At 47.8% G+C, this 16,403-nt stretch overlaps 1 long non-coding RNA gene across 1 annotated transcript in view; it reads left to right on the top strand.

The window, feature by feature from the left end:
- The first annotated feature begins 4,885 nt into the window (after positions 1 to 4,885).
- The window catches only part of LOC309534362, a 12,328-nt gene continuing 810 nt past the window's right edge, over positions 4,886 to 16,403 (top strand). Inside the window, exons 1-3 of the long non-coding RNA XR_014220621.1 lie at positions 4,886 to 5,360; positions 8,735 to 8,869; positions 16,172 to 16,306. This is a non-coding gene — a long non-coding RNA (uncharacterized lncRNA). The remainder of the gene's footprint in view (positions 5,361 to 8,734; positions 8,870 to 16,171; positions 16,307 to 16,403) is intronic.

The following is a 16,403-nucleotide window of genomic DNA, read 5'->3' as shown; positions in this document are numbered from 1 at the left end:
AAAGCGAAGCCTCCTAGAGGGAACAGGAAGTGTTACATCTGCGAGGATCCAGGCCATTTGGCGAAAGAGTGTCCCCGGAGGCTCCACAAGCACACTGCAGCCTCAGCAATGGTGACTGCAGCAACGCAGCAAGGAGAACCACAGCAGGGAAACGACGATGTCTGGCTGGAGACAGAGGCACTGGGGCCCAGCCAGACGCATCAGTGAAGCAGTCCCCAGCGATCTTGCAACCCACGGACCCCCTCCCACCCAAACCAGTAGTGCAGCTCACAGCATCTCTCCAGCTACCCGATGGCGTCACTATCGAAGTGCCGCTCTCTGTGGATTCTGGAAGCAACGCAGACTTTATAGCGCAGGATTTTGTGGAGCAGCACGCTATACAGCTACTGCCTGCCACTCTGCCCCTGCAAGTCGTCACAGTGGATGGCAGAGAGTTGCTAGGGGGGCAGGTGGTGAAGCAAACGCCACCGATGGTGATGCGCCTTGGCAACCACAGGGAAGTCATCAGTTTTAATGTCACCCAACTGTCGGACACGCCCATTGTGTTGGGCATGAGTTGGCTGGACAGGCACAGTCCGACACTGGCTTGGTACCAGAGACAGCTGATCTTCGGCTCCTCTTATTGCGCAGAACACTGCATTCTGCCCAGAGAGGAGGAGGAATCACAACTGCAGTTGGGAACGTTGCAAGCAGTCCCCCACAAATACGCAGACTTTCTGGAGGTCTTCTGCGAGAAAGAGGCTGACAAGCTACCACCGCACAGGCAATATGACTGCAAGATTGACCTCCTACCAGGGGCGACGCTGCCGAAAGGGAAGCTGTATTCCATGTCTGAGGACGAATTACAGGAACTCAAACAGTTCATAGATCACAATTTGCAGCGCGGTTTCATCCGGGAGTCCAGGGCAGTAGGGGGCAGTCCTGTTTTCTTCGTGAAGAAGAAAGACACGCCCCAAAAAAGACTGGTGGTGGATTTTCGCCTCTTAAACAAGATGACCAAGCCTTCTGATTTCCCCATGCCCAGGATTGACGACCTACTAGCGACGGTGCGCAAGGGACGCGTGTTCACCAAGTTGGACCTGCGAGGTGCGTACAATCTCATCCGCATGAGGGAGGGCGATGAGTGGAAGACTGCCATGTTCACGCCTCTGGGCACCTACGAATACAGAGTGATGCCGTTTGGATTGCAAAACGGTTCTCACTGTTTCCAAGCTTTCATGCATCATGTGTTGGCGGGACTCCTTTACAAGAAGTGCGTCTGCTTTCTGGATGACATCCTGATATTCTCCGAATCGCAGCAAGCCCATGACCAAGATGTTCGGGAGGTGCTGAAGAGGCTGCAGCAGCATAGACTGTACGCCAAACTGGAGAAGTGCCAGTTCGACACGACGGAGGTGGATTTCTTGGGTTACAAGTTGTCGGACAAGGGGCTAGCCATGGACAGCGCCAAGGTTCGTGCGGTGTTGGATTGGAAGAGCCCGCGCAACCGGAAGGAGGTCCAGCGGTTTGTCGGCTTCGCCAACTTCTATCGCAAGTTTATCAAGGGGTTCGCGATGCAGACGGCGGCCATTACGGACACGCTAAGCTCCAAGAAAAAGAAATTCATCTGGACGGAGCAGGCGGAGCAGTCCTTTCAGGCACTCAAGCGTCTCTTCGCGTCGGAAGAGCAACTGCTGCATATCGACCCCAGCAGACCGATGCGGGTAGAGACAGACGCGTCCGATAGAGCAGTGGGAGCTGTCCTGCTGCAAAGGGACCCACAGGGGGTCTGGAGGCCGGGAGCGTTCTACTCCAGAAAGCTCAGCAAGTCGGAGCAGAACTACACCATCTGGGACAGGGAGTTGCTGGCCATTCATGCAGCTTTCAAGGCGTGGAGGCACTTCCTGATCGGCGCCAAGCACACGGTGCAGGTCTGCACGGATCACAAGAATCTGGAGCACTGGCGCACGGCTCAGTTCCTGAACCAGAGGCAGATACGTTGGGCGGAGTTCTTTGCTAACTTCAATTTCCGAATAGAGTACGTCCCAGGCGACACCAACGTCATGGCGGATGCACTGTCCCGCAAACCGCAATACCTCGAAGAGGCGACGCCAGCGGCAGCCATGCACATCTTCGCGCCAACAGCGTGGGCGTGCGCTTCAGCCACAGTAGACCTGGATGCGGTGCGGCGGGCGTTGCAGGACGACTCCTTCGCGCAGGCGAAGATGGCAGAGGTGCACAAGGGCACGGCGAGGGGCGACGAGTTCCAGATACGAGACGGCTTGCTCTTACGTAAAGGGGCCATCTACGTGCCGGGAGACGAACTTCGCGCCAGGGTACTGCAGCAGCTGCACGACGCACCCACGGCCGGGCACTTTGGCACGGAAAAAACGGTGGAATTAGTCGCAAGGGACTTTTGGTGGCCCAGACTGAGAGGGGAAGTCGCGGACTACGTTGCGAGGTGCGACACCTGCCAGAGGGCCAAACCGGTGCACAAACCACCGGCGGGACTGCTGGAACCGCTGCAAACGCCGTTTGAACCGTGGGAGAGGGTGGCCCTGGACTTTGTTACGGATCTACCCAGCTCGAGAGGCAAGACAGCTGTACTAGTGGTGGTGGACTTGTTCACCAAGATGGCACATTTCATTCCGTGTGCGAAGGTGGCCACGGCGGAACAAACCGCCAAACTGTTCATAGATCACGTGTTCAAAGTGCATGGTCTGCCGCGGTCTATCCTGTCCGACCGCGGGCGCCAGTTCGTCTCGAATTTCTGGCAGAAGCTGATGAGTTTTCTAAATGTCAAGGTCGATCTGGCATCAGCAAGACACCCGCAGACCAACGGGCAAGCAGAGAGGGTCAATGCCATCATGCAGCAGTACCTGAGATGCTATGCCAATCAACAACCTGCGACCTGGGTGGATTACCTGCCGCTCGCCGAGTTCGCTTACAACAACACGAAGCACGTGTCCACAGGGGTGACGCCGTTCTTCGCCAACAATGGGAGGAATCCCAGAACCTTCCCGGGACGGGAGAGAGTGGGGGACGGAGAACCACAGACGGCGGACGCGTTCGCGTCAGAGTTGCAGGCGGTACACGATCAACTCAGACGGCAGCTGGAGCTAGCTAAGCACGCCTACAAGGTGCAAGCTGACAAGCACAGGCGGGTTGGCGAAGAGATCCAAGTGGGAGACTGGGTCTGGTTGGCAGCCCACGCAGTGCCGACCAGGTCACTAGCCAAGAAGAAGTTGGGGCACAAGCAAATTGGTCCGTACCAAGTCGAAGCACAGATCAACCCGGTAGCCTTCCGACTGGCGCTGCCGGAGGGTTCCAGAATGCATCCGGTGTTCCACAGGTCGGTGCTCACTCCCTACAAGGCACCTCACAGATTCCAGGAGCCAGGGACGGCACTGAGTCCGTTCCGGGAGCGGACGGAGACGCGAGGGGTGACGCAGCAAGACCCCATCAACGAGGTCACGGAGATTTTGGACTCCAGATGGGGGGAAGAGGGAGTCGAATACCTCCTAGCCAGAGAGGGCACCCGGGCCAGCGCCAATAGCTGGGTGCCAGACTACGCTTTGGAGGAACCCCTGCTCAAGGACGAGTTTCATGCCCTTTTCCCACACAGACCCATGCCAGCGAGCTTCTTCGACGACTGGCTGTTCACGCCCACACTTTCTTCCAGCACGTTCCATGGCTTCGACTCGGACGGGGAACCCGCACTGAGCACCCGTTCCCCAGAAGGATCGCCGGCGGGTTCGGCGTCAGACACCTCGTATTGGTGGGACGATCGACCGGAGGAGCAATGGCGCCGGAAGTGGCTGGAGATGCCAGGTCGAGCGACCGACGCAGAGACTGACATGGACGTGTTCGGGGAGGACCTTGGGTTCGAGCACGGCGGTACAGAGATGGAAGCGGAACAGGTCAACGTCGGCGACCGCGAGCAGGAAGACTCGGAGGTCTTCAGTTGGCGGCCAACCACGGGGAGCGAACTGTATCCGGCATTCCCTCCCGTGATGATGGAGCACCCAGCACCCACACCTGAAAGCGGGGAGGGGGGAAGGGGGGGCTTCGAGGGGGGGATGGATGTCAGGGGTTCAGGAGCAGAGACGCAGAGAAGGGAGGAAGCAGAGAGCGAGGGGGAGGAATCCGAAGGGAAAATGAGTGATGATGACGACCCGAGATCTCCAAGCCTAAGCAGTGAGTCAGAGGACTCCCAAAAGGGAGCCCCAGTGAGCAGAGCAAGGGGGGGTTCCGGGGGGACACCCCAGGAGGAAGGGAACAGAGGAGATTCAGAGAGTAGCAGCTGGAAGTCGGGACCCACGCTCATAACTGAGGGCGGCAGCAGCTGGAAGTCGGGACCCACGCTCAAGACTGAGAGCAGCAGGGAGGAAGGTAGCCAGGCATCGGGTTCCGGAGGCTGTCAGCAGGAGGGAGGGCACGAGTCAGGGGTGGTCACGCCCTCCTCAGAGAGCGAGGCAACGGTTAAGAGGAAAGTAGAGAGTTGGGCGCGCGCGCCAAGTTCAAATGCAGCGGAAGCTGGAGCAGTAAGCAGCCCGGAGAGTGAGCCAGGTCCCAAAGCCCGCCGCAAGGAGGCAGAAGGATCAGGGGGGTCAGCGTCAGAGGAGAGTAGAAGGGAGGAGGCCCAGGGGGGCAGAAGGACCCAGAGACGTAGGGAGAGGCGAAGGAGGTGGAGCAAGGCTAGGGTATTAAGCTGGTGTGCAAGAGGCGGGGACTCAGACGGGTCTTCGCCGACCTAGGGCAGAAGGTGTAGAGCTGCACGCTGCAGTTCGGAAATGAAACCTGTAACTTAATAAAGACTCTTATAAAGTGAACGCTGGTGGACTTGGTCCTATGTGAGCTGGGACTGGGTGGCAGCTCTGACAATGTCCATAGGGGAAAATGCATGCTGCAAACATAGGACCTTCAGCGGAGCTGCGTGGTAGGTGTCAGGGACTGGCTGGATGAGGAAGAGTGGTGCTGCTACCAGTCCAGGAGGACATGGAAGAAGAAGACCTGGACAGAGAGGAATCAGAGGTTGCCTCTGCTACTGCCTCTCCTCCTCCATGGAATAGGAGGGATCCAGTGTGAGAGGCTAGAAGAAAACATTTCCAGCAACGTCTCAAGCTCATAGCTGTCAACTTTTCCCTTTTCTTGCAAAGAATCCTATTCGGAAAACAGGAATTTCCCTTTAAAAAAGAGAAACGTTGACAGCTATGCTCAAGCTAAGTCGAGCCAGTGTGATTCGGTTGTGTTGTTGCTTTCTGTGAATAAAAGCTAATTGCATTTCATGCCTCACGTTCTTTCCGGCCCTGTGGATGACCTGAGCTCACCTGACAACTCCTTGACAATAGGATAGCATCATAGAAAAGTAGAGCTTGAAGGTAATGCCAAGGCTTATCTATCCAACCTCCAGCAATGCAGGAATCACCGCTAAAGCCATTGTTTAAACACTCTTGGGAAAGTCACTTGCCAGACCTCCATGTCAGAAACCCTCTGTTCTTCTCTCTCCTGGACATCTCAGAGGCGTTGGAGCACGAAAAGGTCCAGAAGAACCACCGCCCATGTGGCAACTAGAACTGTCCAGATAGTCTTGCCCTTGGAGGAAAGGGAAGGGTGCAAAAGGGATGACCTATCTTGGCAGAGGGAATCAAGGCACAGAGAGAGAAGAGCCCAAGGAGGAGGGAGATGAGGAGGCCATCAGACTTCATGGTTAGGCAGGATGGAGCGCCCCCCAGCCTCTCAGCCGCTGGTTTATAATACCAGAGCCCAGATTCAGCCATACCCAGGGCGTGCAAAAGCCCTCTCCCATTTCCCCAACATCTTCCCACTTCTTCTGCACAATGACATTTGTTTTGTAAAAGGAGCATTGACCCCTGAGACACTTTCTTGGAAATTGGATTGCAAATGGAGAACGCAATGTGAAGTGGCCCCTTTGATCTTCGCTTGCCAAGGGACAGCGACCTTTACATTCTCCTCATAGTTTCTTGTGCAATGCGGGAACATTTGCCAGCACCACCTTTCCTCATTGTCTCCTCTCTGGTCTGGGTGGGGCTCCTGCTGCATTGGGGAATTATAAAAGCCACCTGGCTGGAGGCTGGAGGGCACAGTGACCTGCCTAGCCATGAGGCCTGGTGCTCTCATCTTCCTCCTCGCGGGGCTCCTCTCTCTCTGTGCCGTGGTGTCCTCTGCCTCTGGCCAAGGTATGTGACCCCCTTTGGACCCTGCCTGAAAGATGGAGCCCTTTCTACCTGAGCAAGGCTCTCTCTGCTCTTCTGCTGCTGTTGCTCTGTGTGCAGAGTTCAGATCCTCCAGAGGAGCAGGCATTTCTGAGCCATGGAGGGCCATCTGTCTGGGACCGTTTAAGGGGGCACTACCATGGACCCCACACACTTTATGGCTCTTGTTTTGATTGACATCAGCTGCAACAAACCATAGAGCTCTGTTGAAATGAGAGGAAGCAGGCATCAAGGTTGGATGGAGGTTTCCAACACCTGTGTCCCATTCAGCAGGCAGCTACCCCCTCCATGGGATGCGGGTGGTGCTGTGGGTTAAACCACAGAGCCTAGGACTTGCCAATCAGAAGGTCAGCGGTTCGAATCCCCCACAACAGGGTGAGCTTCCATTGCTCGGTCCCTGCTCCTGCCAACCTAGCAGTTGGAAAGCACGTCAAAGTGGAAGTAGATCAATAGGTACCACTCCGGCAGGAAGGTAAACGGCGTTTCCGTGCGCTGCTCTGGTTTGCCAGAAGCAGCTTAGTCCTGCTGGCCACATGACCCGGAAGCTGTATGCTAGCTCCCTCGGCCAATAAAGCGAGATGAGCGCCGCAACCCCTGAGTCGGTCACGACTGGAGCTAATGGTCAGGGGCCCCTTTACCTGTACCTTTTACCCACACCACACCCAATTTCTGGTATGGCAGCTTTGGTGAGCTCCTCAAGGGGTGCCCATGTTGGGGATAGGACACTTTCCACTCAAAGCCCTTTCTCCAGCCTCTGCCTTCTCCTCCACCAGCGGCTTTACAATCCCACAGCTTGGCTTGCTTTTGTAGGCCAGCACTAAATTGTGCAGGGAACCCTTCCAAAAATTATCATCGAAATTGGAGGCTTTTTAGCAGAAGACATATTTCAGGGATTCATTAGTTCTGATTTCTGCATTGGAGGCAGTTGGACTAGATGCCCCTTGGGGGTCCCTTCCAACTCTACTGTGCTGGTCCTGTGGGTTACTCGATAGGTGAGGTCCAAGTCCGGTTCGTGGTCAAAGGTGCAACGTGGAGGCAGTCCGTAGTAGCTGAAGCTGATTGCAGGGCAGGGAGTCAGGTGAAGTCAGGAACAGGCTTGCAAGCAGGGAGCCAGGGTGGGTCAGGAGCTCAGAGACGAAGGCAGGACAGGGTTCAGGCAGGAACTAGCAACCAACAATGTTGCTCCTGCAACTTGGTACTGGGGCTGGCCGGCTTTTATCTGTCCCAAGGCATAGGGCGGCCCCGATCCTCTGGTGACTCGCCTCTCCTGGCCTGGAGGTGAGCACTCCTCCTGCAGGAACTTAGTTCCTTCTGCCTCTCTGTCCTGAGCCTCTGCAGCTCAGGAGAGGCTGGAGGGTTACTGGACCCAGGGGCAGCTTCCCCTTCCCCTGACAGGGCTGGGAGAGGCGCACCTGCAGGCAATGGGTCCTCAGTCACCTCCGGAGCCAGAGCAGACTCAGCTGACGCCTGCACCTGAGGATTCAGCACAGGTGAGGGCCCTTCAGGCTCAGGCCCCAGCCCCGGCTCAGCTGGTTCTGGAGGTGGGGACTCCTGTGCAGGCTGAGATCCCTCAGGTTCAGCCTCCGAGTTCGAATCCCAGGCCATCACATCTACAATTCTAGGATTCTGTGAATGACAGCTGGGGAGGAGGGGGAAGGGATGGAGATCCCTCTCCAAAATCCACCCACAGCCCTTAAGCTGCAGCCCAAGAGTAAAGCAGATGTCTCCAAGAGGTTCTTGAGCTGTGGTTCCTACATTGCCAAGGCTTGGACTTGGGGATGTCTTCCAATTCCAATCCATAAGGGAGCCTGGAGCCCAGAGTGGGCTGACTTAAAAGTCAACAGTGTGACGCGGCAGCTAAAAAAGCCAATGCAATTCTGGGCTGCATCAATAGGAGTATAGCATCTAGATCAAGGGAAGTAATAGTGCCACTGTATTCTGCTCTGGTCAGACCACACCTGGAGTACTGTGTCCAGTTCTGGGAACCACAATTCAAGAAGGACACTTACAAACTGGAACGTGTCCAGAGGAGGGCAACCAAAATGGTCAAAGGCCTGGAAACGATGCCTTATGAGGAACGGCTAAGGGAGCTGGGCATGTTTAGCCTGGAGAAGAGGAGGTGAAGGGGTGATATGATAGCCATGTTCAAATATAGGAAAGGATGTCACATAGAGGAGGGAGAAAGGTTGTTTTCTGCTGCTCCAGAGAAGCGGACACAGAGCAATGGATCCAAACGACAAGAAAGAAGATTCCACCTAAACATTAGGAAGAACTTCCTGACAGTAAGAGCTGTTTGACAGTGGAATTTGCTGCCAAGGAGTGTGGTGGAGTCTCCTACTTTGGAGGTCTTTAAGCAGAGGCTTGACAACCATATGTCAGGAGTGCTCTGATGGTGTTTCCTGCTTGGCAGGGGGTTGGACTCGATGGCCCTTGTGGTCTCTTCCAACTCTATGATTCTATGATTCTATGAAAAGACCCCCACTCCACTGCCGGGCAGTCATGTGGTTGTTCTGTTCCAGTGAAGCCAGGATACTGCCCCCCACGAGAAGGCTTTGGACTATGTGTGGAGGAATGTTCTGGAGATTTTTCATGTCCTGGAAAGAAGAAGTGCTGCAGCAACAACTGTGGCCACACTTGTCAAACTCCACTAAAAGGTAAGAAGTCATTTCCCATCAGAAGCAGACTAGAGTCTTGGGGTGCAACAGTCTCACCTTCAGTAGGATGTCCCCTATATTAGAGGGAGGTGGGGTGTATGGGAAAGAGCTGGGACCTATTAGCCTGTCCACTCTTTACTGAGGAGCTCAGCAAGAACTGAGATGTCAGAATCCAGCCATTCAGCAGCTGTTAAGATTTTTTGCTTTATAAATTCCCCAGGACTTCAATGTGCTTCTGGCACAAAGGCTTTCAAGCGCTCCTGAGAAATACTCAAAGGGACAAGTGTAGCCCTCGTCTCTGAGAAAACTCCCCACTAAACAACGGGAGGAAGTCCTTCCCCTCAGAAGCAGACTAATAAATAATAATAATAATAAATTTTATTTATACCCCGCCCTCCCTGGCCAGAGCCAGGCTCAGGGCGGCTAACACCAGTAAAATCACAGTAAAAACATAATAGGGGGAAAAGAGAGGGGGGAACCCAATTTAAAATACAGGTTAAAATGCAGTTTAAAATGCAGCCTCATTTTAAAGTAGCTGATAAATCAAGGCCATAGGGGGAGAGGAACATAAGGGTCAGACCGAGTCCAAACCGAAGGCCAGGCAGAACAGGCCCTTGCAGGCCCTGCGGAAAGATGTCAAGTCCCGCAGGGCCCTGGTCTCTTGTGACAGAGCATTCCACCACATCGGGGCCAGTGCTGAAAAAGCCCCGGCCCTAGTTGAAACCAATCTAACCTCCTTGAGGCTTGGGACCTCCAAAGTGTTGTTATTTGTGGACCTTAAGGTCCTCCGCGGGGCAGACCAGGAGAGGAGGTCCCGTAGGTATTTGGGTCCTAGGCCGTATAGGGCTTTAAAGGTGAAGCAGATGCGGGAAGGAAATCTCTGATGCCCACTTCATAGCTGGAAAGAACACCAAGGGATAGGAGTGGCCACAGTGAATAAGAAAGCACCCGGTTAAAAAAGAGAAGATTCCGAGTTCAGTGGTCTGCCTGGCATCACTGAAAAAGACGCAGCGCTGTTTGCAGAGCCAAAAGTGAAAGTAAGTTGCCGCTAGCGGTTACTGTTTCTGTTTCCCCCACGACTTTTTGGGCTTGTGCTAACTAAGTTAAAAAGTAACTCTTTACAAAAAAAAAGAGGAGAAAGGAAGATATTAAAGGGGGAACAGAGAAGCTGCGTGAATTAGAGAGACCCAGCAGTTACAGCAAGTGAGACTACAAGAAAACAGAGAGGACTATTGATTAAAACTTTTGTGAGGAAGTCATCAAGTTTAAAAAGAAACTCTGACGCCATTTTGACCTGAGGGTAAGAAGGACCTCCGACGCTATATTAAACCACTTTAAAATATTTCTAGATAAAGGGAAAAAGCATTCTGAGGTCCCACAGACTGGTCTTGAGGGGTCTCCTTCTTCTGTCTTATCACTTTTTTATGCAATATTACTTGCTCCCCTTTTCTTTAAACCTTGCTAAGGAACTTTAAGTCAGTTTGAACCAAATTTAAAAACCAAAATAAAATGAACAACTGGAAATAGGCAGTGTGGAAAGTTATCCAAAGACTCTTTCTACCTAAGTTGGAAAACTATTCTTCCAGTGACTCAAGTTGGAAGAACTACTCTCCTAGTGGTTTAAGCCAAACACTAAGTTGGAAACTCAGGTGGAGGCAAATTAGGTTTGGTCAAATATTTAGGCGACAACTGTGCTAGAGAGACATTTCTTCTATTATTGGACTATACTTTTGGGACTATTCAGTATTAATAGATCATCTCGACTAGCCTGAACTGGATTAGCCCAAATAGGGGCAAGAAGAACACGGACAAATAACTACCTCCCCCCAAATTGGTAGGGGGAGGGATAATATTTAAGACATTGAGGTGAAAGCTTAAGGAAGCTGTATTTTGTAATGTTCTTTTGCTTGCTTTGCCTTTCCTTTTTCCTTCCTATATAGGCGATCTCCTGTCTCTTGGTCAGCCCGATAGTGTTCGATAGTATATAATAGTGACGTAATTACAACTGGATAGAAAACACATAGTGTATATATTTGATATTGAGATACAGAGGAATATGTCGCACACACAGAAAAAAGGGGCAGAGGGGGGGACTCCAACAGACAGGAGAGCCTCAAAGCAGGAAACAGAATTTAGAACAGAAATATTGAAGATGTTTGCAGAAATAAAACAAAGTGAAAAGAATCTGGAGACAAAGTTAGAACAGGTAGACAACAAAATAGGGAAAATGGACAAAAAGATTGAGGAGACAGTCAGTGAACTGAAAGGACAGATTAAGGAGGTTTCAAGGAGAGTGGATGAGGGATTTAAGAAGACAAAACAGGAAATGAAAGAGATGAAGCGAGAAGAGGAGAAGATGAGAAATAAGATTGCAGATTTAAATAAAATACAAGAGGAAATAAAGGATTCTATCGCAATGAACGAACTGAAACAGAGAAAAGTTAATTTAAGGTTGAGGCAAGTACCGGAAATGCAAAACGAGAATATAAGAGAAAGACTAATAAAGGAAATTGCGCAGTGGATGGAGCTTTCAGAAGAAGAATTTGCAAAGACAATACACAACGTATATAGAATGAAAGTTAAATCAAGCAAGTTAAAGAAGTTCCCAGGTGACTGCCTAATCACTTTTAAGGATAGAGAGATGAGAAACTCGATTTTGCAGAGGAATAGAGAGAAGAGACTTTATATTGATGGGAATTATATAATTATATTTAAAGATATCCCAATAAGGTTGTTGAAACGAAGAGAAGCTTACAAACCACTGGTGCAATTACTTAAGAAAAACAAGATTGATTTCAGATGGGAATTTCCGGAAGGCGTCTCTTTTTTCTATAAAGGAGTAAAAAGAAGACTGTTAAGCCCTGAGGAGATAGGAAAATTTACAAGAAGATATAAAGAACTACAACAAGGAGAGGAAGAGAGCAAAGGAGCAGAAGGAGGACTTAGAAGGAAGGAGGAATTTGAATTAGGTGAAGAAGAAGAGCAGACTGAAAGAGAGTCGGAAGAAGAGGGAGAAGAAGAAGAAGGAGAAGAGACAGAAAGACTACAAGTTTAAATTTTTAAATTTAGATAGTGGTAAGGAGAATGACGCTAAAATTATGGAATTGGAACATTAATGGAATGAACGATAAGAAGAAACGGAATGGAATTGAACGTATTCTAAAGAAGAAGAATTTGGACATCATATGCCTTCAAGAAACGCATGTGGCTAAAAAACACAGGAAAATCCTTATTAATAAAAGATTAGGGAACGAATTTATATCTTCGGATAAAAAGAAAAAAAGAGGTGTTGTTTTATATATTAAAAATAGAATTGAGTCTCGTCAGTTATTTAAGGATGAAGAAGGAAGAATAATAGCGGCTCAAATTAAATGGCAAGGCGAAGAAATGATAATTATCGGAATTTACGCTCCAAATGGGAATAAGACAGAATTTTTTAGACTACTGGAAGAAAAACTATTTGAATACATGCACAAAAAAATTATAATGATGGGTGATATGAACGGCGTGGTATCAATAGAAATGGACAGATTAAGGAAAGTAAAGAACAAAGAAGGGAAGCTACCTAAGACATTCTTTACGATGATTAAGAATTGTAATCTAATCGACATCTGGAGATTTAGGCACCCGCTAGAAAAACAATTTACGTACCATTCAGAACCAAACCAATCAATGTCAAGAATAGACCAAATATGGGTGTCGAATGAACTTATACCAAGAATCCAAAAAATCGAAATACAGGCTAAAGTAATCTCAGACCACAACCCGATCAAGATGGAGCTAAAAGGATTTGAAGAGCGAACTTTTAGATGGAGACTGAATGATAACCTATGGGATGACCAAAAATTTACTGAAAAAATACAGAAAAAACTGTCAGAATACTTTCAGGATAACTTAGGAAAAGGGACAAAAATGAGTGTAGTATGGGACGCAAGCAAGGCAGTGATGAGGGGCCTTTGTATCCAACAAAACGTATGGAAAAGAAACAACAAAGAAAAGAAGACAAGAGAGATTTTGAGACAGATTATGGATAATGAACAAAAGTTGATCAACAAACCCAAAAACGAGAAGATAAAGCAGGAAATAAAAGCTCTACAAACCCAATTTGCAATGCTAATAAATAAAGAGGTCGAATGGAACATAAAAATGTTAAGACAAAAAAATTTCGAGTTCGCAAATAAATCCGGGAAATGGCTTGCTTGGCAGGTAAAAAGAAGGAAAGAACAAAAATTAATTAACAAAATTGAATTAAATGGAGAAGAAATTACTGACCCGAAAGAAATTAGGAAAGGGTTTGTGGACTTTTATAAACAACTATACAGGAATAATGAAAGGAATAATAAGGAAAAAATAGAAAGATATCTGGAAGAAAAGACGTTGAGGAAGATTCCGACAGATCAAAAAGAACAACTAAATGCCCTAATATGTAGAGAAGAGGTAGAAGAAGTGATAAAAGAATTAAAAAGAGGGAAGGCACCGGGTCCAGATGGGTTTACATCAAGCTATTACAAAGAAATGAAAGATACATTGATAGCCCCGCTAACCGAAGTAATGAATAACATCTTAAAAGAAAGGGACTTTCCAGAAACATGGAAAGAGGCATTCATTACAATAATCCCAAAACAAGATTCGGACCCAACTCAAATTAAGAACTAAAGACCTATCTCTCTATTAAACACGGACTACAAGATCTTTGCTGCCGTTTTAGCTAAAAGATTAAAAAAGATATTATCAAAAATCATACATAAAGACCAAGCTGGTTTTTTGCCAGGAAGATAAATAAGTGATAACACAAGAAATATAGTTAATATCATCGAATTCCTATCTGATAGGTGTGATAAACCAGCAGGTCTAATTTTTGTAGACGCAGAGAAAGCGTTCGATAATGTAGTCTGGGACTTTATGTTGAAAAACTTGGATGTTATTGAGGTGGGCCAGGAATTTTTGAATGGTATAAGGGCAATCTACACAGAACAGAAAGCAAAACTGATAGTCAACAACGTTATTTCTGAAGATATCAAAATAGCTAAGGGAACAAGACAGGGGTGCCCGCTTTCGCCACTGCTATTTATAGTGATTCTGGAAACCTTACTAAACGCAATAAGACAAAACAAACAAATTAAAGGGGTTACACTAGGTGCCAATGAGTACAAAGTCAAAGCTTATGCAGACGATGTGGTTCTGACTGTGGAAGAGCCGATAGAAAGTACAAAGGAGATGTTGGATGAGATGGGGAAATTCGGAAACATAGCAGGATTTAAACTAAACAAAGGGAAAACAAAAATGATTGTCAAAAATCTGGACCAAGATAAGACTGAACTATTACAGCAAAGAACAGGGATTGAGGTAGTTAGAAAGGTTAAATACTTGGGAATATGGATTTCCGGAAAGAACATTGATTTATACCAAAACAACTACACCCCAGTATGGAATAGAATAAAAAGAGATTTGGAGACCTGGGCCAGAATGAAACTATCATTCTGGGGACGAATATCAATGGTCAAAATGATGGTGCTCCCCAAGTTGCTATTTCTGTTTCAAACTATACCCATAATAAAAGGCACAAAAGATTTCAAAGATTGGCAAAAGGTGATCTCAAGATATGTCTGGGAAGGGAAGAAGCCCAGAATTAAATTTAAACTATTGACAGATATAAAAGAAAGAGGTGGCTTCTCCCTTCCAGACATGAGACTGTATTATGAGGCAGCATGTCTGTGCTGGTTAAAAGAGTGGGTAAAGTTGGATAATAAAGAACTTCTAGATCTGGAAGGATTTAACAACAAATTTGGGTGGCACGCGTACCTTTGGTGCGACAAAAAGAGGGTCCATAAGGGATTTGGTAACCATGTTTTCAGAGGTGCATTAATAGAGGTCTGGGATAGATACAAGAACATACTAGAACCAAAAACCCCCCACTGGTTATCCCCGTTAGAGATAATGGGGGTAAAGAAAATTAATATGAGAGAAAAGTGGGGAAAGTACGAAGAAATGGTCACCAATGAAGGAGGAAAGTGGAAAATAAAACCATATGACCAGGTCAAAGTTTTTACATATGACTGGCTGCACTATTTTCAGATTAATGAAATGTTTAAAAAAGAGATGAAGGAAAGGGGTTATGAGGAAAAAGAATCTAGATACCAAAAAGAGATAATAAATAATGAACATAAAAATCTGTCGAAAATGTATAAAATATTGTTGGAATGGAATACGAAGGATGAAGAAGTGAAATCAGTGATGGTCCAGTGGGCAAGGGACTTCGGATACAATATCCAATTGGAAGAATGGGAAAGGTTATGGAAGGTGAATATAAAATTTACGGCGTGTACCCTATTGAAAGAAAACATGATGAAGATGCTTTACAGGTGGTACATGACACCAGTGAAGCTGGCAAAGATGTACAAGGTAGACAATAAATGTTGGAAATGCAGACAGAAAGAGGGGACATTTTATCATCAGTGGTGGGAATGTAAAAAAATTAAAAGTTTTTGGGAGGAGATTTACAACGAAATGAAAAAGATGCTGAGATACACCTTTGCTAAAAAACCAGAAACCTTCCTATTGGGTATTGTAAGAAAGGATATTGAAAGAAAGGACCGTAAACTTTTCCAATATGCGGTAACAGCTGCTAGAATTGTGTTAGCTCAACGATGGAAGCAGGAGGAAACCCCAACGGTGGAAGAGTGGAGGGAAAAGTTGATAGAATATGTAGAGTTGGATAAATTAACAGGAAAAATCAGATATACCAAAGATCAAAAGTTTATTCAGGACTGGGGGAAATTTGTGGGTTATCTGGAAAATAGCTGTGATGTAAATACAACGCTAGTGGGTTTTAAAGAGGCACTGTAAAGGATTAATAAGTATTGTCTATTAGAAATAACGAAGGGAGGGAGGAAAAATGGCAATATGTAAGAATGGAATGCGTATGAAAGGAATATCTACGAATGATTGTCAGTAACGTTGAAGGAAGTCAAAAATGGATAAGAATGTTGAGATATGGATAAAATGTATAACTGGTTGGAAACCAATAAAATTTTAAAATGCAAAAAAAAAAAAAAAGGAGTGGCCACAGTGGGGAAGCTTAGCCAGCCCCAGCAAAGACTGATCCAGCTTCAGCCCAGATGTCCATCACTCTGCTGGGAGGGAGGGAGGGTAAAACCTGGAGCCTCTTCATCTGAGCTTTGCTCCTCCTAGAAATACGCAATCTTTGGTTGCTGGGATGCGAAAAGCCACAAATAATTCTACACCACTGTTGCCCTCCTTTGAAAAGATCTCTCTGAGCCATAATATTGTTCTGTCTTGCAGAAAGGCCTGGAAGCTGCCCTTTCTTTCCTGCAGTAGTGAAGCCACCATGCATAAAGCAATGTCTTAAAGATTATAATTGTCCTTTTCCCAAGAAATGCTGCTCAAGCATGTGCTCCATGGTCTGCATAAATCCAGGTAAGAGGCTGAGCCCCTGGTGTGAGGACACAGAAAAATTAGGCAGATGCTGCTGCTGCTGCTGCTGATTTATTGTTTTTTATTGGGTCTGCTTAGC

The sequence above is a fragment of the Podarcis vaucheri genome (genome assembly GCF_965113315.1).
Source record: "Podarcis vaucheri genome assembly, chromosome: 6".
Taxonomy (NCBI): Eukaryota; Metazoa; Chordata; class Lepidosauria; order Squamata; family Lacertidae; genus Podarcis; species Podarcis vaucheri.
The sequence above is the reverse complement of the archived record's forward strand: the minus strand, read 5'-3'. Positions and strand labels throughout refer to the sequence as shown.